Here is a 22,573-nt window from a genome sequence, read left to right as displayed (position 1 = left end):
TTTGGTAATTGAAATGCCTTGCAGTGAATATAATAAAATCATTTCTTCAGTAGATGCTATGTTTGTTACATATCTACATTAGCTTTTAGAATGATGTTGTTAGTTGCGAAGTCGTGTCCCACCCATCGTGACCACATGGACAATGTTTCTTCAGGCCTTCTTGTCCTCTACCATCATCTGGAGTCCATTTAAGCTCACGCCTACTGCTTCAGTGACTTCATCCAGCCACCTCATTCTCTGTCGTCCCCCTCTTCTCTTGCCCTCAATCTTTCCCAGCATTAGGCTCTTCTCCAGTGAGTCCTTCCTTCTCTTTAGGTGGCCAAAGTATTTGAGTTTCAACTTCAGGATCTGGCCTTCTAAAGAGCAGTCAGGGTTGATCTCCTCTAGGATTGACCAGTTTGATCGCCTTGCAGTCCAGGGGACTTGCAGGAGTCTTCTCCAGCACCAGAGTTCAAAGGCCTCAATTCTTTGGCGTTCAGCCCTTCTTATGGTCCAACTTTCACTGCCATACATTTCAACTGGGAAAACCATGGCCTTGACTATACGCACTTTTGTTGGCAGGGTGACATCTCTGCTTTTTAGTATGCTGTCTGGATTTGCCATAGCTTTTAGAATAGGTGTAGGCAATTCCACATGCCATTTTATTTGTAAACCCAGCACCAGATTGGTCATTTCACTTGGGAGTGAACTTAAGTCACAATTGCTTTTCCTTTGATTTAATCTGGAACTTTCCCCCCCATGTTATATGGGAAACTTGAATTCAAATAATTTGCCTTCCAAAGTCTTCCAATTCCATTCCTGCTAAATGTCTGTCTCTCTGTTTCTCCATCTATCTCTATCTAGCCAAATATATTTAGATCATCCCTTTAATGATGTCACCAAGTCATTGGATATTTTTCATATTTTTAACTGGCTGACCAACTACACTTAACATGTAGTCCTCAATGAAACTGCATCTACATGGAGGAAAATATGCAGTGGGGTACTCCAAGGCTCTGTTTTAGGCCCAGTACTCTTCAACATCTTCACCACTGATTTGGATGAGGTGATAAGATGGGGATCTCATCAAATTTGCAGATAACACCAAGCTGGCAGGAATAGCCAACACTACAGAAGATAGGCTTAAGATACAGAAGGATCTTGACAGATCCTTGAACATTGGGTATGATCTAACAAAATAAAATTCAATGGGGAAAAAAGTGAGGTTCTACATTTAGGCAAGAAAAACCAAATGCACAGGTACAGTATAGGTGTACCTCACTCAATAGTAGCAACTGCAAGAGGGATCTTGGAATCCTAGTGGACAATCACTTAAATATGAGCCAACAGTGTGCTGCAGTTGCCAAAAAAGCCAACACAGTGCTAGTGTCAGGACCCACCCCAATCCACGTCTTAGGAAAACAAAAAACTCTTTGAGTCAGTTCTAGTCCAAAAGGAATTTTTACTAGGACATGCTTGGTTGTGGAAATACAAGACTGGACTTGGTATTGTTTTACAGATTGAAACTTTATAAACAGTTCCTGGTGCAACCCCCCTTCCCTCAACCCCATTAGGTCAGCCCCCCCATCATTTTACTTCCTGTCATCCCTTTCGTGGGAAAAAGGGAACTTCGAATCTTTATGGTTATTGCCTTCTTCCTTTACAGATTCAAATGGAGACACAGGCCAGATGCCTTCTTCCCTAACCCTCCCCTTTGTTCCCCCAGTTCAAAAGGTTTCCCTTGGTCTTTGAAATAACCTAAGGCAGGCTGAATCCACATGTGCTCCTCCTTCCTCGGGAGATGGCAGAATCCATGGGGGGGGGATAATGTTTTAAAACATACATTTATGAATGTGATATAAATGGATTCTGACAGCTAGGCTGCATTAACAGAGAGATAGAATCAAGATCACATGAAGTGTTAATACCAATTTATAATGCCTTGGTAAGGCCACACTTGGAATATTGCATCCAGTTTTGGTCACCACAATGTACAAAAGATGTTGAGACTCTGGAAAGAGTGTAGAGAAGAGCAACAGAGATGATGAGGGGACTGGAGGCTAAAACATATAAACAGCGGTTGCTAGAATTGGGCATGTCTAGTTTAATGAAAAGAAGGACTAGGAGTGATAGCAGTGTTCCAATATCTCAGGGGTTGCCACAAAGAAGAGGGAGTCAAGCTATTCTCAAAAACACTTGAAGGCAGGACAAAAGCAATGAATGGAAACTAATCAAGGAGAGAAGCAACCTAGAACAAAGAAGAAATTTCCTGACAGTTGGAACAACTTGCCTCCAGAAGTTGTGAATGCTCCAACACTGGAACTTTTTAAGAAGAGACTGGATAACCTTTTGCTTAAAATGATACATGGTTTCCTGCCTGAGTGGGGGGTTGGACTAGAAGACCTCCAAGATGCTCTATTCCATTCCGTTCCATTGTATTTTTCTGTGCTTTTGATAGGATAAGAAACTCAATTGTGGCCTCCAACTCCCAAGTACACCAACTTCCGCTTTAAGTTATTTTTAAAAAAATGGAACTAATGTAGCAACTCTAGACATGGTTTGTAAGGTCCTCCAAGGAACTTTGAAGATGACAATGTTGTTCTCTCAGATCCCTAAACATCTCAGGCAGAATCTCAAAATCTTGCAGGACATCAGCTGAGAACACCAAAACCTCAAGAGAATTTGGACAGGATAGCTCCAAAGTTTTGATTTGATCAAAAGATTTCAGAGAAAAACACACTAGGATCATGAAAATTTCAACCACTTGAAATTATTATTTTGGTGCTTGAACTATTACACAATCACACAATAATATAATGGCTACTATTATAGATTGTACCACAATTAAGGGCTCAAAATTACACCTACAGTAAGCACTACCTATCCAGCGTTAAGCACTATTTTTTATATCAGTTTCTTCAAAAAATATCAAGCCCAGCTGTCTCTCAATACAACTATAACATACTCAACTTTGACTTGATCATGTTTAGTATTTATTAATTAGAAGGAATGAGTGAGTGAGTTAGTGAGTAATGTGCTAAACAGCTAAGAATATGTTTGACTAATTTTGAATTGCAGTTTTGGACATCATACTATTATATATATTTTTGTCCACCAAATTACTAAGACATCTCAGAAGTAAAACTTAGCAGATGTTCCAACTCTTTTCAGTCTACATTCATTGTTCTGCATAGTTTCAAGATGTGCATACTAAGTGGCTTATGCATATTAATCTGTTCATCCAGTCATAAATCTCCACAGTCTTCTTGTTATTACGCACTGTGAATATTTTGGCAAGTTTCATTAATGGCAGGTTCCAGAACTCTTTTCCTTACTAGCTAGACCATGTTATCTAAATAAAGGATAGATCAAAACGTACATGGATCCATTTTTTATTCTTTTTGGGCTTGATTATTTAACAAATGCACTGAATTGTAAATTGAAGCTGTCTTCTTCATGTACCAGAATACAAGATATGCATGATTAATCAGAAGATTAAACATACAACTATGTGAAAAGGTATATAGGTGAAATCCTTAAGTATCAATTTTCCTATATTGAGACTGGAACATATTAATTTTTATCAATTGCAAGTGAAACATATTTTACTTCTGGAATATAAAGCATAGGGGATCTGGCAACTTGTCCTTCTTCAAAGTGTTGTGGGTACAGATGTGCTGGTTGCCTTACAGGCAGATTAAACACAAGGAGGACAATGTGCTCACAATTAAATCAGGAATGAAGAATGAGAAGTAATTGCAGATTGATCAAAGAATTTCATACAGTCTCAGCCATATAGGCATGACAGGAAGAAAATGGAGAATGGAATAGAAGGAAGAAATGGAGATGGTGATAAAGTGGGAATCCCATCTGCCATGTATGATGAAAATCTTTTGAAGCAAGAAAGAAAAAAGCAAATTTTCATGAAGAGTGTATAGGATTGTTTTCCTATGTCAGGGGTCTTCAAACTTGGCCCTTTTATGACTTGTGGATTTCAACTCCCAGAATTCTCCAGCCAGGCATGCTGACTGACAAATTCTGGGAGTTGAAGTCCACAAGTAATAAAAGGGTCAAGTTTGAAGACCCCTGTCCTATGTATTCCATCCATGAAATACACTATATCTAGGAAGGGATTTTATAAACTATTCTGCCTTATCAATTATCTTAGTATACAATAAGTATTTTGTTAAACATTAAAAAGTGACTTCCAATCTTTCTCATAATAAGTATAAACAAATTTGCTAGATCTTCATCCCTATAAAGTTACAAACAGATATAACTTCTTTCCAGAACCCATCCGTTATCTATAAGCAAAATCCATAAGACATCAACCCTTCAATCCTAGTGTCAGCACAAATTCTATAAAGGATTGGTAGACTTTCATTAAAACCTGTCTAATTTTAATCTTGATCAAATGAACCAATTTTATATTTCTTCTGTCTATCTTTGAAAATCTTAAGTGTTTAGTTCATTAAAATATTGCCATATGATTTATTTATTTCTTTAATTTTCATTTGTGCCATCACATTGACTTCTGTAAATCCAATTAAAAGATATTATCTAGGTCATTCTCTTGGATTATTATTTGCACTCCCCCCTTAATAATTAAACTTCAGTCAAGCTTCTTTCCTATCTCCATATTCTTGACCTGTCATTTGTATTTCTACTTTAAATATTTTCTTGGTCTTGTAATCTACGCTAAATCCAATATTTTTAATTCCATTATTTCTGCATCAAGCAAGATTTGTTTCACTTCTGTTATTTCTTTATTAACAGCCTTTAAACATATTCTATTCATAGAAGTAAACATTGTTACTGTTATTATTGATATTGTGGGTACTATTTTTTGGCCTCATTCTTTGAAGATTTTCTTTAATGTTTCAAGTATTATAAAGTGTTGTGTTATTTTAACAGAATTGGTAGGGACCTTGGAGATCTTCTAGTCCACCCTACACCTTCAAGCAGAAGACCCTATACCTTTTCAGACAAACGGCTGTCCAGTCTCTTCTTAAAAGCCTCCAGTGATGGAGTACCCACAATTTCTGAAGGAAAGCCATTCCATTGGTTTATCAAGAAATTTCTCCTTAGTTCTAGGTTGCTTACCTTCTTGATTATTTTCTATCAATTGGTTCTTGTCTTGCCTTCTGGTCCTTTGGAAAATAGGTTGACCACCTCTTTGTGGTGGCCCTCCAAATATTGGAATACTGCTATCATGTTGCCCATAGTCACTAGACTACACATATCTAATCTCTGCAACCATTCTTCATGTTTTTGCCTCCAACCCCCTAATCATTTTCACGTTACCCTTCTCTACAATCTTTCCAGAGTATCAACATCTTTTTTATATGGTGATAACCAAAACTGGATGAAATCCTAATCCTAAACAAAACTAAATGCAGTTATTGTTGTGGGGTTTTTTTTGGGGGGGGGAAGAGACTGGAGTGATTAGTTCTTTGTAGTAAAAGGTAAAGGTTCCCCCGCACATACATGCTAGTCGTTTCCAACTCTAGGGGCTGGTGCTCATCTCCGTTTCAAAGCCGAAGAGCCAGCGTTTGTCCGAGGACGTCTCCGTGGTCATGTGGCCGGCATGACTAGACGCCAAAGGTGCATGGAACACTGTTACCTTCCCACCGTAGTGGTCCCTATTTTTCTACTTGCATTTTTACGTGCTTTCAAACTGCTAGGTTGGCAGAAGCTGGGACAAGTAACAGGTGCTCACTCTGCTACATGGCACTCGGGATTCGACCCGCCAAACGGCCGATCTTCTGATTGACAAGCTCAGCATCCTAACCCACTAAGCCACCACATCCCTTCTGTCCTTTATAGAGTCCAACTTAAATAATGGCTCTAATATCTGTTATGACTTACAGTACAGGAAATAATTCTGGTTCCAACAAAAAGCTGTTATTTTATACAGTTTGTTCCTAAATCTTACAGTAAAAGTTTTAATGTTCCAGATTTGTCTGGATCTTTAATTTTTTTTATAACTTTCTTGTTTCAAAATCTTATTTAGCTTTTTGTTGTTTATTTCACATTCTTTAACTTCTTATAGTTTCTTTTGTACAGACTCAGAAGGTGGCTTTTCAAACTTCTCAGTCCATCTCATACCTTTAAGTTGGTTAGATAAGTGATTTGTAAAAGTGATTAGAAGTGAGGCTGCACTGTTGCTTTGAGCTGTATGATTGATTCCTTTGTCTCTAGCCACTCAAACCTGTGGGGAACTGGTGTCCTACAATCTCCTCACAAGCAAGAGGTGCCCAGAGCACATGTGGACAATCTCCTGTCCTCTCCTTGTCCAGAAAAGTTCTGAAAAACTGTTTCACTCACTAGTTCTTTGATCTTTGCTATAGCTGTCACCTCTGCTCTCCATGGATACATGTTCTGCTTCCCAAGACTTCACCAGAAGTCTCTAATTTGGCTTAACTTGAAAAAATGGCTTGCATATAAGAAGAGCACCAAGCTGAGATTCCTGATCACTGATGCAGGAAGATATTATCTAAGAGATAGTTCTGAGACTAAGAAAAAATCAGGAGCTATGATGTAAACAGATTTGTTATTTTGAAAAGGAAATAAAATCTCCTCCACTGTAATGTACATAAAATAAGTTGGTTCTCAATGAGAAATACTGTAGTTTTGTTGCTGGATTTCTTTAACTCTATTCTTTCCAATAACTCCTGCTAAAGAGACTCACTGAGAATTGTGGTTGGAGAGAATCACTTTCCATTTTTTTGCAGCTGTCAAAGAGTGTGACAACTTCTCTATGTTTTCCTTTAAGTATGCAACTACGCCACCTAATTTTACTTGCAATGTATGATAAACAAAGAATAAAAGTGAATGCCACATCTATTTAGATATTAGATACCTCTCTAAGCAGCAACAGCAGTTACAACCATCCTTCTTTCTACCCCCACTCTCCATCATAACTATCACTCTGCTTTATTACTTGCATTCATCTTGCTGAGTGTGGGATGAAAATGTGCCCTTGAGATGATAAACATGCAACGAAGTTTAACAGCCACCTGCTGACTAAACTATGGAGCTTTTTGTTGAGCTTTTCAAGCAGAGCTTGCTTAATAAAGCATTTAACAGCTAGCTCATATCTACCATAGGCTTCCAGTTGAGCATCACATGTTTCCTGCATTGTTACATAAATTGCAGGCTGACAATCTATGGGTGTTAAAAACTGATGTAAACAACCTCATCAATGTTAGCTGCCCCCTTGCAAATAACTTTCCCAAGCAAAATGGAAATTTTAAGGATGTTTACATAAGACAGGTCTAACTGACATGAAATCTGCAAGATGTGTTGTTGTTGTTAGCTGCGAAGTCGTGTCCGACCCATCGCGACCCTATGGACAACATTCCTCCAGGCCTTCCTGTCCTCTACCATCTTCTGGAGTCCATTTAAGCTCACGCCTACTGCTTCAGTGACTCCATCCAGCCACCTCATTCTCTGTCGTCCCCTTCTTCTATTGCCCTCGATCTTTCCCAGCATTAGGCTCTTCTCCAGTGAGTCCTTCCTTCTCATTAGGTGGCCAAAGTACTTGAGTTTTAGCTTCAGGATCTGGCCTTCTAAAGAGCAGTCAGGATTGATCTCCTCTAGGACTGACCGGTTTGATCGCCTTGCAGTCCAAGGGACTCGCAGGAGTCTTCTCCAGCACCACAGTTCAAAGGCCTCGATTCTTTGGCGCTCAGCCTTTCTTATGGTCCAACTTTCACTGCCATACGTTGCAACTGGGAAGACCATAGCCTTGACTATACGCACTTTTGTTGACAGGGTGATGTCTCTGCTTTTTAGTGTGCTGTCTAGATTTGCCATGGCTTTCCTCCCCAGGAGCAAGCGTCTTTTAATTTCTTGGCTACAGTCCCCATCTGCAGTGATCTTGGAGCCCAGGAAAATAAAATCTGTCACTACCTCCATTTCTTCCCCATCTATTTGCCAGGAATTGAGAGGGCCAGATGCCATGATCTTGGTTTTCTTAATGTTAAGTTTCAACCCAAGTTTTGCACTCTCCTTCTTCACCTGCAACAAGAGGCTCTTTAGTTCTTCTTCACTTTCTGCCATTAGAGTGGTATCATCTGCGTATCTTAGGTTGTTGATATTTCTTCCGGCAATCTTAATTCCAACTTTTGATTCATCTAGCCCTGCCTTTCTCATGATGTGCTCTGCATATAAGTTAAATAGGCAGGGCGACAGTATACAGCCTTGCCGGACTCCTTTCCCAATTTTGAACCAATCAGTGGTTCCATGTCCAGTTCTCACTGTTGCTTCTTGACCCGCATATAGGTTTCTCAAGAGACAAATAAGATGGTCTGGTACTCCCATCTCTTTAAGAACTTGCCACAGTTTGTTATGATCCACACAATCAAAGGCTTTAGCATAGTCAATGAAGCAGAAGTAGATGTTTTTCTGGAACTCCCTAGCTTTCTCCATGATCCAGCGTATGTTGGCAATTTGATCTCTAGTTCCTCTGCCTCTTCGAAATCCTGCCTGCACTTCTGGTAGTTCTCGATCCACATACTGCTGAAGTCTAGCTTGTAGGATTTTAAGCATGACTTTACTAGCATGAGAAATGAGTGCAATGGTGCGATAGTTTGAACATTCTTTGACACTGCCTTTCTTTGGAATTGGAATGTAAACTGATCTTTTCCAATCCTGTGGCCATTGTTGAGTTTTCCAAATTTGCTGGCAAATTGAGTGTAGCACTTTTACTGCATTGTCTTTTAAGATTTTGAATAGCTCAGCTGGAATACTGTCACTTCCACTAGCTTTGTTGTTGCTCAGCTTTTCTAAGGCCCACTTCACTTCACATTCTAGGATGTCTGGCTCGAGGTCAGTGACCACCTCATTGTGATTATCAGGGATGTTAAGCTCATTCTTGTATAGTTCTTCTGTGTAATTTTGCCACCTCTTCTTAATCTCTTCTGCCTCTGTTAGGTCCCTGCCATTTTGGTCCTTTATCATGCCCATTTTTGCATTAAACGTTCCCTTCATTTCTCCAATTTTCTTGAAAAGATCTCTGGTCCTCCCTATTCTATTATTTTCTTCTATTTCTTTGCACTGTTCATTTAAGAAGGCATTCTTATCTCTTCTAGCTATTCTCTGGAATTCTGCATTCAATTGGGTGTATCTTTCTTTTTCTCCCTTGCCTTTCGCTTCCCTCCTTTCCTCAGCTATTTGCAAAGCTTCCTCAGACAGCCATTTTGCTTTCTTGCATTTCTTTTTCTTTGGGATGGTTTTGGTTGCTACCTGTTGTACAATGTCGCGAACCTCTGTCCATAGTTCTTCAGGCACTCTGTCTATCAGATCTAATTCCTTAAATCTATTTGTCACCTCTACTGTATATTCAACAGGGATATGATTTAATTCATACCTGAGTGGCTTAGTGCTTTTCCCTACTTTCTTCAGTTTAAGCCTAAACTTTGCAAGGAGAAGCTCATGGTCTGAGCCACAGTCAGCTCCTGGTCTTGTTTTTACTGACTGTATAGAGCTTCTCCATCTTTGGCTGCAGAGCATATAGTCAATCTGATTTCTGTGTTGACCATCTGGTGATGTCCATGTGTAGAGCCGTCTCTTGGGTTGTTGGAAAAGAGTGTTTGCTATGACCATTGTATTCTCTTGACAGAATTCTATCAGCCTGTGCCCTGCTTCATTTTGCACTCCAAGGCCAAACTTGCCTGTTATTCCAGTTATCTTTTGGCTTCCTACTTTAGCATTCCAATCCCCCATGATGATAAGAACATCATTTTTTGGTGTTAGTTCTATAAGGTGCTGTAGTGCTTCATAGAACTGGTCAATTTCATCCTCTTCAGCACTGGTGGTTGGGGCATAGACCTGGACTACTGTGATATTGAATGGTTTGCCTTGGATTCGAACTGAGATCATTCTGTCATTTTGAGGATTGTATCCCAGTATTGCTTTTCCTACTCTTTTATTGACTATGAAGGCTGCAAGATGTACACATTAGTTAAGATTCTGAGGAGCTCTGCTGGGTATTAGTGATGCCCTGAATTTGAAATGTTTGAACTTGAAGTTCAGTGTTGAATCCATCTCAGTTTGCAGCAACTCTTCTGACCTTACCAGAATGACTACTCGTCCAATCATTTTGGAAGAGCATGAAAAAGCCCTGCCTTGAGCATAACACACCTGTTTCAAACTCATGATAGGCTCTTAAAATGTTACAGGAACAGTCAGGACTGTATAAGAATAACTCCAATAAACTTAAAACAAGTTGCTGAGAGCCCTAGCATTATGACTCCCTACTGTGATATGTGAGGAGAGAGAAGATCTACCAGTATTAATGAAGCTGGAAAAACTAAGTAAGCAGTAAGTTGGATAGGATTTTTTTCTCTGCTAAAATTTGTGCTGTGTCTAGGCTTCTAAAATTCCATTTTCTCATTAAATTGAAGCAAACTGTATACATCAAAATCCCCAGTCATTCACTCTTGCCACTTAACAGCTAACATCTTGATTGTTTTAACCCCCTCTGGATATCCCTTTTGCTCAAGAAGGAAGAGAAAGAGGATCAATTCAAGTGGTCTTAAATAAAGGTGGTTCAATTCTCTTTACTTGCTCATTTATTCACTTGAATGTGTTAATGTTCAAAAGGCATGAAGAGGCTTACAAATAAGGATTTAAACTTGACACCTACATTCAAATAAGCAAACAAGCAAACAGTGTTATAAAATACAGCATAAGAGAAATGCCTGCTAGTGTCAAAGAACCCTGACAACCCGTTTAAAAACAAACAGAGAGAAGATGTTCTGCCACCATAAATTAAACACTGCTATTGCTGTATATCTATCAGATCATGCATGTCTCTCCTTGCCTTCCAGTATTTTTCATGTACTAACCATGCTGAAGTACTTGCCCCAAACCAAAATCTCTTGCTGCCCAATATGCTACATAGCATGAAAGGATCTAATGCTAATGCTGATACTAACCAGGATTAGAGATTTATGTTAGCTGATGTCAAGTGCCAGGAAAATCAGATGATCCAGGTGGTTCAAACGGGCATAAAGATTTATTGCAAGCTTAAGCTTTCTACAAGAATCCAAACTACTAACAATAAAGCAAATTGGTGGCAGATAAGAGTCAAAGGAATTCAAAGGGGACTGGACTTAGATCTCTTGTAGGCATAAAGGTACTCAGGACTGATGACCCATTTGACCCCTGCCTTAGGCTCAGCCTGGTCATCTCCTACAGCTGGTGATTTTTCTCTCCCCTCCCCTCCTACCTCATCAGTGAGCTTCCCAAACAGACCATCATTTTGTAACATCACAACAGAAATACCCAGATATCTTTTGATTTTCTTACATAATTTACACCTAGTCATAGCAGATGGCAGACTCCACTGACCTTAGCTGATCTTTAAAAAGTTAATCAGGGTTGAGATAGGTTATCCCTTTCATGACTAAAGACTAAATTGGAAATGTGAATAAAACATCCTGGAAAAAGACAATGCCAAATAAGGTTTGCTTTGTTGTCTATTAAATTGATAGACTCCCCAGGAGTCAAGCTTGCCTGGAGGGGCTTTCTGTCTATTTCCCCAAGCTCCAGTTAGAGGAAAAGGTCTTTCAAGAATGGATCATTTTTGTCTATATTCCCTAAAAGATTTAGACAGAATGTTCAGAAGCAAAAGCCCAAGATGTGGATGTACCATATTATTTGTGAAGGGTAGTGGCTTTGATAAAGAAGAAAGATGTGGATGGTTATAGATGTACTGTTTTCCCCTTAAATTGTTCACTTTGCCTCTATTTGTTACAAAACTGCTAATCTCAAGATCTTTTGCTGCCTTTGTTCTCATATATTTACTTAAGTACATGTAATTACTTAACCTGTTTCATCAATCCTTGCTCAAGCTACATTCATGTTGTTAGAAATGATCTTGGTTACATAAATTCTCATTCTCCAACACTATCTCCTTCTTCTCCAAGACTGTTTTGACTTCCTGGACAGGTTTCTGCAGCTTTCTTGGCAACAGTTTTGGAAATGGCTTGTTCTTGTCTTCTTCCTAGGCTTGAGACAAGTGATTGGACCAATGCCACCCTGCTGGCTGCATATCCAAGGCCAGACTAAAACTTAAGAGTCTCCTGTTTTCTGGCCCAGTGCTTTTAACCACTGCAGCAGTGTGCCTCTTTTGCAAAAATAAATTAAGAGGTTGTATTTTATTTCACTTCTTAGACTGGACAAGAGTTCCAAACAGCCTCACTACTAATAACAACCACAATAACAATAATGGGCTTTGTTTGTAGGAGTATTCATCTAACCAGAAAAAGGACTCCCCTCCCATGTCATAATTCAAGATACCCTAAAACTGTACTAAATTCAAGTCAGCTAAAAGGATGGCAAGTGAGAGGTAAATTTATGCTTTGAGACTCACTTTGCCGTCTAGGAATCAGCTGAGTGAGAATAATGCAATATGCTCTCAGAATGTTTAGGTTCTCTGGTTTATCACCAGGACAAGAAAACCTATATCTGGTTAAAATGCAAAAAAAGTGACCCTGTCTGGAGAATATCTTTTTTTTTCAATAGGTCTGGCTGGCAAACCTGTTTTTTGTCTTGGTTTTTTCTAATACTGGATTATAGAACCTGTAGCTTGAAATCCCAGATATGCTTTTTCAAAAGGCAACTGGACTTTCTTTGCTTTTCATGAAGACATTTCATTTCTCACCCAAGAAGCTTCTTCAGTTCTGACTCACAAGAAGCTTCTTGAATGAGAAGTGAAATGTCTTCAAGGAAAAACAAAGTCCAGTTGCCTTTTGAAAAAGCACCTTTGGGACAACTATGACCTGGATGACTGAGAATCTCCCTAGAGTCTAGACATATAGCTTGAGATGTCATATCAAGCAATAGATCGATCGATCGATAGATAGATAATAGACAGAGACATACACATATACATACACACACATTAAAATAGTACCAGAGAATCTATTTATGTGCACATGTATGAAAAGTATTTTTATTTTATCAAAAGTTTTTTTTTCTTTCATCCTATACTGTATAGATTGTTGATTTTGGTCACTTTCACTTTGGTCCTAATGGATCTTAACTGTCAACCAAGTCTGAGTTAGAGGAGCTAAGTTGGGTCCGGCCAGCAGAGAATCCTAGGGCGGTATAGGCTAGAAGAGAAGTGAAAAAAGTAGCAATGAGCCACTTCTACAATGTTACACTAAATGATCCTAATGTATCAGGAATGTAGAAACATTTGTAAAGTATGAAATGGGTACCTGGGGATAGGGGTAGAGGAAGAGAGGGTGTTGGCTGTCTATTTTCTGGGCATCGATATTTAAAGTTCCATTCATCTTAGGTCCTAGCAATTGGAAAATAAAACTATTGTGTTATTGTGATAGAATAGAGTCCCTGAGGCTATGAAAAAATGGAATGGAATGGAATGGAATGGAATGGAATGGAATGGAATGGAATGGAATAGAATAGAATAGAATAGAATAGAATAGAATAGAATAGAATAGAATAGAATAGAATAGAATAGAATAGAATAGAATAGAATAGAATAGAATAGAATAGAATAGAATAGAATTCTTTATTGGCCAAGTGTGGAAATTTGTCTCTGGTGCATATGCTCTCAGTGTATACAAGCAACAAGTGATAAATCATGATCATAATCATAAAATTCAATAAATAATAAGATGCACACTCAGTTATAGTCATAGGATATATTAAGTAATCAACATACATTATAGGATATTAAATAAAAGCAATCAACATAAATTATAGGATACAAACAACAAAGTTATAATCATAAGAAGCTAAGGAAATAGGTAACAGGAAAAATGAGAAGGATAATAATAATACAGCCCTAGTAGGTGGTTTGACATCCCAGGGCATAAAACAGTGTTGTGGGAATTAGTTGTTTAGCAGAGTGATGGCATGGGGAAAAAAACTGTCCTTGTGTCTAGCTGCTTTGGCGTGCAATGTCCTATGCATATATGCATATTTATATTGCATATAAAGTATGGCATATGAACATTTATGTCCCCAGAGCAATTCTCTTACTGCACCTCAGTAAGACTAATAGACCTCTTTGTAAGGATGGACCATGGTTACCTGCTGCTGATGCTCTCTGATCAGCAACAAGCAGGGAATCAATTCTTCTTCTCTACTTCCTGTTTTTCTCACAACCCAGTGTGGCCCTTTGTGAATCTTCCTTTACCTTCATGCTTGAGATGGAGCTGGAGATGAGAAATAAACTCCATTGGAATAAAAGATAAATGGGCTGCCTCAGACCTGGAGCAGGGAAGCCATAAGGAATACCCCTTAATCACAGACTCATTAACAATGCATTATACTTTAAAGTGGTGTTTCTCAACCTCAGCAACTTTAAGATGTGTGGACTTCAACTCCTAGAATTCCCCAGTCAGCACTGGAAATTCTTCTATTGAAAAAGCCATTTATTTGGTGATGCAAAGTTTGCAATTACAAAACATGTTGCATACTCCAAAATTAGATTTCAAGCTAGTGGAGGCCTTGGGGGGTACTTGGTGCTCTCTGAGCTTGGTTGTTTTGTTGTAGACGTTTCATTACCCAAATTAGGTAACATCCTCAGTGCATGTAGTTTTTATTTCCTGATCAATATTTTGTTGTACGTTTACATCCTTTGAAGTACATCATCTTGAGACATAGGTTAGATGTTTAATATTTTTCTATATTCTATATACAGTATTATTATGCTATTACTGTATATATATAATAATGGCAAGATTTTAGTGCAAAGATGATCTTGTCCATCAAAGAGATGCAAAGGAAAGGTTATAAAATAATAATCTAAGTAATCTAAGCTATATGTACAGAGGAGTAGCTTGGCTACAAGCGACCATAACTGATACACTAACTAAACTGGTAAAATAGATGGTTCTGTCAAGATATTTGGGCCTTCAGAGACAATTGAAATTATGTGTGTCTTTCAGTACACAATGCAACCCCAATTTAAAATATACAGTTTCACCAACTTTTATACCTGAGAACACCTGTCCATAATGTATCTTTTTATCAAGTTCTATCTGCTTATTGGCTCTCACCCATCCTCATCTGTATATCTCAACATTGGGATCAGAATATGCAGATATGAATATGCAGATTCAGATGTTACAGAGAAGTAATGCTGAGGATCACCAGCATAATGATGCCATCTTGTTCCTAAATTCTTGAGGGGCATTTCAGTCAGCTTCCACAAAAATTACTTTCTCAGACTGCGTAGGAATAAGACAGATGATCGTGATGGGGATATACAAACAACATGTAGATGGATAAATATATCCTAAGTCCACAGCAGAGTAACAATATTGGGAAGAACCTCAGACAGACACCTTTCTAATTCACAGTAGTATTGTAGCCAATCTCAAGAAAATATTTTTAGCTTTTCTGTGGGATTGACAGACCATCCCTGCAAGTAGGAGTGGAACCACTGTTTCCATAAACCCAAGTCACTAAGGTGATCCAGCAGACTATAGTATTCAATTAGCAAAAACTGTTGAGGGATTGAAGAGGATCCCTCTGTCTGTTTTCCAGTGCACATCATCCATTGGCATAACTAAGGCTGATTTGCTTCCCAAACCATGCCTGAATGCCAACTGAAAATGGCTTAGATATACTATTGACCAAGAACATTTATCATAAAAATGGTGCAATTCCCTGTGAAGTCAGAGGAATTCAGTCCATTCAGATGGATTGCTGAGAACAATATGAAATAATAATCCAGGAAAATTCAGCCATAAAGGAAAAGACAAAATATAACTGGAAATAGGACTGAACAGTTAGGATCTGTGCTAGCAAGAACTTTACATAGCAACTGTGAGATGATAGATCTGTGTGATAATGTAGTACAAAAGGGAAAAAGGAGGTTTCAACTAGATACTGGTGTTTGAAATCATTTTATCTGGAAAATATAATTATAGCAAAGCATATAATTTGTCATAGTTGTTAATTATTGTTTTTGTTTATATGTTTGTTTATTTGTTTATATGTTTTATATAGTGATGTATGGCCACCATAAAGAAACCAATTTGCACTGAAAAGATTCAGTAACTTATGTTAGAAATGGAGATTGTATTACGATAATATCTGAATCTTACTCCATCCCCCAATTCTGCTTAGCAGTATAGGTGAACCATGCCACATTTATAACTAGGCCACTTTTTTAAAAAAGAGAATCTGTCTTAACATGATGTATGAATCCCATCAATATGAAGATACCATACGCAAAAAGACGAAGGAAGAACAGCTATAGTTAGGAACAGAATTAGCCTTCACAACTGAAGCTAGCAACCACAGATGGAATCCACTGTGAAAGCAGCTGTTTCTAGTGTCACAAAACTCACACTATGCTTCATAATTAACTGTGTGTTAGGTTTTGGTACATGATTATTTGTAATATACATTTTTCAGTTGTTTGCTGCTATGCTGCATTACAGTGTTGCTGAGCTATGAATTATATGGTCATTGAAATTCCATCTTCTAATTAGATGCTTTCAATATCTTTAATTCATTTCAGAATGGGTGCCAATTTTCTCTTTCCTCTTACAGAGTAATAGTTGCACTCAAACTCAAAAAGTTTGTTGCCTGCCAATTGGAATAGGCAAAAATGACTCAGGGCTCTGAATCAACAGTAAGGCTACAGTATTAACTCTGATAACCCCCAAATCAGGATTCTAAATGCATTTCTGTTGGTGGGACAATTGTTTTGCCCCCTTTTCCGATCTTTTTTGCCACAGTTGTTAAGTGAATCACTGCAGTTGTTAAGTTAGTAACATGGTTGTTAAGAGAATCTAGCTTCATCATTGACTTTGCTTGTCAGAGGTTTGCAAAAGGGGATCACATGACCCCAGGACACAGCAACTATCATAAATATGAACCAGTTGCTAAGCATCTGAATTTTGATTATGTGATCATGGGGGTGCTGTAACAGTTGTAAATATGAGAAACAGTCATAAATCACTTTTTTCCCAGTGCAATTGTAACTTTGAACAGTCTTTAAAAGAATGGTTGTAAGTTGAGGACTACCTGTAATTTTCATACGTTGCTAGGCTCCAAACAAGTCATGGTCTCTGCCTTATACATTTCCATTCTGGAGAAAAATAAATCTGTCATGGTTTGACATTAGGGAAATCTGTTGGGTGGCACCGTTCTGTAGAATCTTTGGGGTTGATACTATAGCTGTAGACCACTAAGCAGAAACTGTGTGAGAATTTAACAGCAATCTTCTTTCTTTTTTTCCAGTTCAAGTATTTTTTATTAGTTTATCAAAATATAAAATACAGAATTATAAAGAAAAATCTTTCAACAGAAATGTAGCTAGAGCAGCATTACAACCAGGGCCACTAACAAATGCTTATACAGTATAGTATTCAGTGAAGATTTTCCAATAGCAACATTATTTATCACTAGCAAAATGATGCCATTCGTTGTCATGGCTGGACTTAGTCCTGAGAGAAATCTGAAATACTTAAGATACAACCTAGCCTTCTCACAGAATGGAGTTTCAAGGTCTTCTGGTGCAAACCTCTCCTCATGTTTATTTATTAAATTTCTATCACACCTTCCCTCCAGGAGTTTAAGGAAGCTTACATGGAGATCTTTTATTTTTTAATTTTATCCACATAACAATGATTTTGTGAGAGAGGTAGGATCTAGAGTTACGTCTAGGCGAGATGAGTTACGTTTGCCGGTTGAGCTCCGAATGGCGCCCGACCTTCACTCCTTCCGACGCGATCTGAAGACTTATTTGTTCGAACAAGCTGGCCTGGCCTGATCTGGGATGGGTTTGGGTTTTATTGTCGTTTTAAATGTATTTTAATCTACTGTTGTAACTTGGGCATTTTGTTTAATTCTTTTTAATTTTTGTATTCTTGTACTTTTATATGTTTGCCCTGTTCACCGCCCTGAGTCCTTCGGGAGAAGGGCGGTATACAAATAAAATTATTATTTATTATTATTATTATTATTATTATTAATTATTATTATTATTATTATTATTATTATTAATATTAATAATAATAATAATAATAATAATAATAATAATAATAATAATAATAAGAAGAAGAAGAAGAAGAAGAAGAAGAAGAAGAAGAAGAAGAAGAAGAAGAAGAAGAAGAAGAAGTTGGAAGGGACCTTGGAGGTCATCTAGTCCAATCCCCTGCTCAGGCAGGAAACCCTATACCATTACAGACAAATGGCTGTCCAGTCTATTTTTAAAATTTTCCAGTGTTGGAGCATTCACCGCTTCTGGAGGCAGGTTGTTCCACTGGTTAATTGTTCTAACTGTCAGGAAGTTTCTCCTTAGTTTTAGGTTGCTTTTCTCCTTGGTTAGTTTCTTTGTGGTAACCCCTGAGATATTGGAACACTGCTATCATGTCACCCCTCACCCTTTTCTTCATTAAACTACACATACCCAATTCCAGCTACCGTTCCTTATATGTTTTAGCCTCCAGTCCCCTAATCACCTTTGTTGCTCTTCTCTGTACTCTTTCCAGAGTCTCAACATATTTTTTACATTGTGGTGACCAAAACTGGATGCAGTATTCCAAGTGTGGCCTTACCAAGTGTGGCATTGTAAAGTGGTATTAACACTTCATGCAATCTTGATTCTATCCCTCTGTTAATGCAGCCTAGCACTGTGTTGGCTTCTTTGGCAGCTGCAGCACACCGCTGGCTCATATTTAAGTGATTGTCCACTAGGACTCCAAGATCCCTCTCACAGTTGCTACTATACCTGTGCATTTGTTTTTTCTTGCCTAAATGTAGAACCTTACTTTTTTCACTATTGAACTTTATTTTGTTAGTTAGCGCCCAATGTTCAAGTCTGTTAAGATCCTCCTCTATCTTAAGCCTATCTTCTGGAGCATTGGCTATTCCTGCCAGCTTGGTATCATTTTCAAATTTGATGAGTTCCCCATCTATCCCTTCATCCAAATCGTTGATGAAGAGGTTGAAGAGCACTGGACCCAGAACAGAGCCCTGGGTCACCCCACTACACACTTCCGTCCATGTAGATGTAGTTCCATTGAGGACCACCTAAAAGGAAGCTGACTTTGAATTTAAGAATCTCCAGATGAAAATGAAAAAATAAACAGAAAAATACAAATTACAAACTCAGGCAAACAAGGCTGTGCAATGACCAGATTTCCCACCTTGTCAATTTAAGATACCTAAGTCTCCAATCCTAGAGATTTCTTCCTTCTATAAATATGTTCATGTGACATAGTTGTATATGCATAAATGTTTATTTGTATAACTGCTAAAAGCAACAATCCAAAATAAGAGACCAGGATAAACAAATTAACTGAATGACTATACGGTTGCCTCAGAAGGTAAAAGCATCTATCTGACCTTAATTTGTCCATGTGAGTCGCCACAAAATGAACTCCACTCAATAGCTTCTTTACGTTGTCCCGTGGCAAGTTGGCCGTGGCGAGTTGTCCCATGGCAAGTTGGCTGCAGTGATTTGGCTGTGGCAAGTTGTCCCATTCCCATTGGGATAACTGAATGGAGCTGAGTGTTTGTCAGACGGATGCCCTTCCTGACACCTATGTGGAGTACACAGCAAATATTTTCTCTTTGTGCCGAGAGAAAAACATCTGCTGTTACCTCGAATTGAACTTTCAACTTTCCGAGTGGGAGGTGAGCATCTTCACCGCTAGGCTACCATACCGCTCTAATTGTTTCTTTACCCATGTTGGTTAAATATTTGTAACAGGCATGATTCAGATTCATGCAAAGCAATAGGCACATTTTAAGATCTCCAAGACTACAGAATCCCCCCTGAAACCTGCCATTTTTTCTAGATTTTTCTCCTTGAAGTCTGAAAACAGTTAATCAAAATAACAAGAATCCAAGAGCTTAATAATATTTACACTAGAATTCCAGCTGGTAGCCTGGTTTCAAATATATAGGCAGTGAAGGCAAGGAAACACATTCATTTTCTCCTGTTTTTTTTCTGTACAGGGGGCAAAATGCTTGTCTATTCTATGAAAGCTGGGCAATCTGTTTCAGCCATTGCAATCAGAGTGCAAAGAAACGCTTACAGCACTGAACTGTAATTATTATATAGAAAGGTAAAATTATTTTAAAACACATCTGACACAATATTTTGAAGTGAATTAAACTGAGCTAAAATGTAATGTAATTTAGTTGTTCTCCTGGCTCCACCTACTTCTTCATCTTAACTCAACCTACTATCTGAGAAGCAATCTCTGACTCTCCTCCTTTCCAAAGTTCAACTGTGATCTTAGCCTAAAGGACTTTGTGCACTCCTGCCATAGATCTCAGCCTGTGGATAGTCTTGGTGAATTATACAGCCTCCAAAACTACTCTAGATCTATTCTATTTCCTTCTTGGTCGATCTCTTTCTTCAATTAAGGCTCATAGAGAAAGTTATCCTTGGAGAAACTCAGCACAGAACCTTTATGGAATGAAGTATTGTGGACTCACAACTTTTGGGCAGACTAACAAAAAGCAGGGTATACAGATAAAATGGGCTACCATTTTATCATCATGTTTTGCTTTGTCCCTCACCACAGCCCATCTTTAAATGCCTCCAACTGCTTCCAGGGACATTGCTAAGTGTGATGAAGAGCCCTGCTTATCACATTGTTGTGTATAGTGGCAGAAAGCTTTGTTTCTCCTTGGCCCATTTCTTCCCTGGAAAAGCAAACAGGATCATTTAAATGTGCCACGTTGAACTGCTTTCTCCTTAATAGCAAGCATTCATCAAGCTTATCTCATTAGCAGCTTTGTTTAACCTAAGGATGGCTTTTTTCCCTGAAAAAAATAAATAAACAGAAAGAATAGAATGGGAAGAACAAATAGAGCAGGGAACTACAAAGGGGAGGAAAAAAAGCTGCATCTACCAAGTTCAAACTTTAATTAGGATTCATTTTCAGCTTCTGGAATCTTATTCGGGTTTTTTTCAATGGCTCCAGGCAAAATCTAGATCAATCTGTTTTAGGTGTCTGTTTCATTGCTGTTGTTTGGCAGTCTAACATCAATGCAAGGACATCCGATTCTTGGGGAGGGACCGCACACCAGCTGTAAGATTTGTATTTCAGCCTCAGCGGATGGTGACACCACAGATGAGGAACACTAATAGAAGCATAATATATTCCTTGATCAATTGCACACCATTAACTCATTGCCTAGAGAAAGGACGGGAGTGGAGAAGGACGTTTCAACTTGGGCTTAATTTTGATGTTAATGTTTGTTACTCACAACAGGCTGGAATATTAGGAGAGAAAAGAGTGGAGACGAATCTTTTATTTTCTTCTTTTCCCTATGCCGATGCTTAAGAGTGGAACTCAACTTTCTCACAGAGCTTGAATAACGGTATGTGGGAATAAGTGTGAGACACGGAGCTGGTGGGGGGAAGAGCTGGAGTCAGGGCAATGATTGAATAACAGACAGATGACCATGCAGAAGGAATGGGGGGAATGGCAAACACTTGAGAAAGGACCCTCCCTACTTTCTTGGGCAGTAAAGGGGAGAAATGTACTTTCAGACTTGCGAGATTTTGTTAGTATAACTTTACAATAAAGTACAGTTAGTATTTCCAGGGCTCTTTCTTGCTTGGACTGCCTTGCATGACCGACATCAATCTTTGCTGTGCCCACATGGCATGGGGTAAGCCAGGGCTTTTCAACTTTTCACCCATTGTACCACTTTTAGGATATGGCAACATCCGAGTACCACTTGATGACCCAAAAAAAAAAAAATGGAAAAAAGTGATGAACTACAGGTAGTCCTCGACTTACAACAGTTTGCTTAGTGACTGTTCTAAGTTACAATGGCACTGAAAAAAGTGCCCTCCAAGCCACAGCCAAGCAAGACACCTGCCTGCCTGCCCAGCAGTGCTCTTCCTCCTGCCTGAAGTTTTCATTGTTGTGAGCATTTCTGTTGAGGATTGGCAGTGGGGGTGGGGTGGGGTGTGTTTGGTTTTTATTCCCTCCCCATCTGATGGGTGGTTGCAGCAGGTTTTGGTCACTTCACATGACCCTAGGACACTGTGACCATCATAAATATGAATCAGTTGCCGAGCATCTGAATGTAAATCACAAGACCCTGGAGATGCTGCAACATTCCAGCTGATCGGTGCTTCTTCTGGTCTCAGAAGCACCAGGATCAGCGCCGAGGTCCAGCTGGAGCCTGGCGCTGATCCTGGTGCTTCCGCTGAGCCCTGACAGCCCTGCAGCTCCAGCCATCTCTCGCTCAGGCTTGTGCAGCACTGCCACTGGTTCAGCTCATTCCCCTCCCCCGCTACCACTTTTCTAGGTGCCAATGTACCACAGGTGGTACCCGTACTTCTGATTGAAAAGCCCTGGGCTAAGCTGCCTGTTATCTGACCATTCCCCTGAATGCAGCTCTTCCCTCTCTTCCTCTCAAAGTCATTCCCACAAATTAATACAATTTGCAAACGTTTGCGACTTTATTTCTGCCCCTCTTTCAACCCATCCAAATACACATACCTTATTAAATGAAAGAGTACCAATGTTACTAGCTACTTAATAGAGTGACTTTAGCTTATTCACTATGCGACTCTTGATTGGCTAGAGTCAACCACTGGAATTCAGAGGCAACAGCTTTG

The sequence above is a fragment of the Vipera berus genome, assembly GCF_964194415.1.
Source record: "Vipera berus genome assembly, chromosome: 4".
In the NCBI taxonomy this organism is placed as follows: Eukaryota; Metazoa; Chordata; class Lepidosauria; order Squamata; family Viperidae; genus Vipera; species Vipera berus.
Note: the sequence above shows the minus strand (reverse complement) of the source record.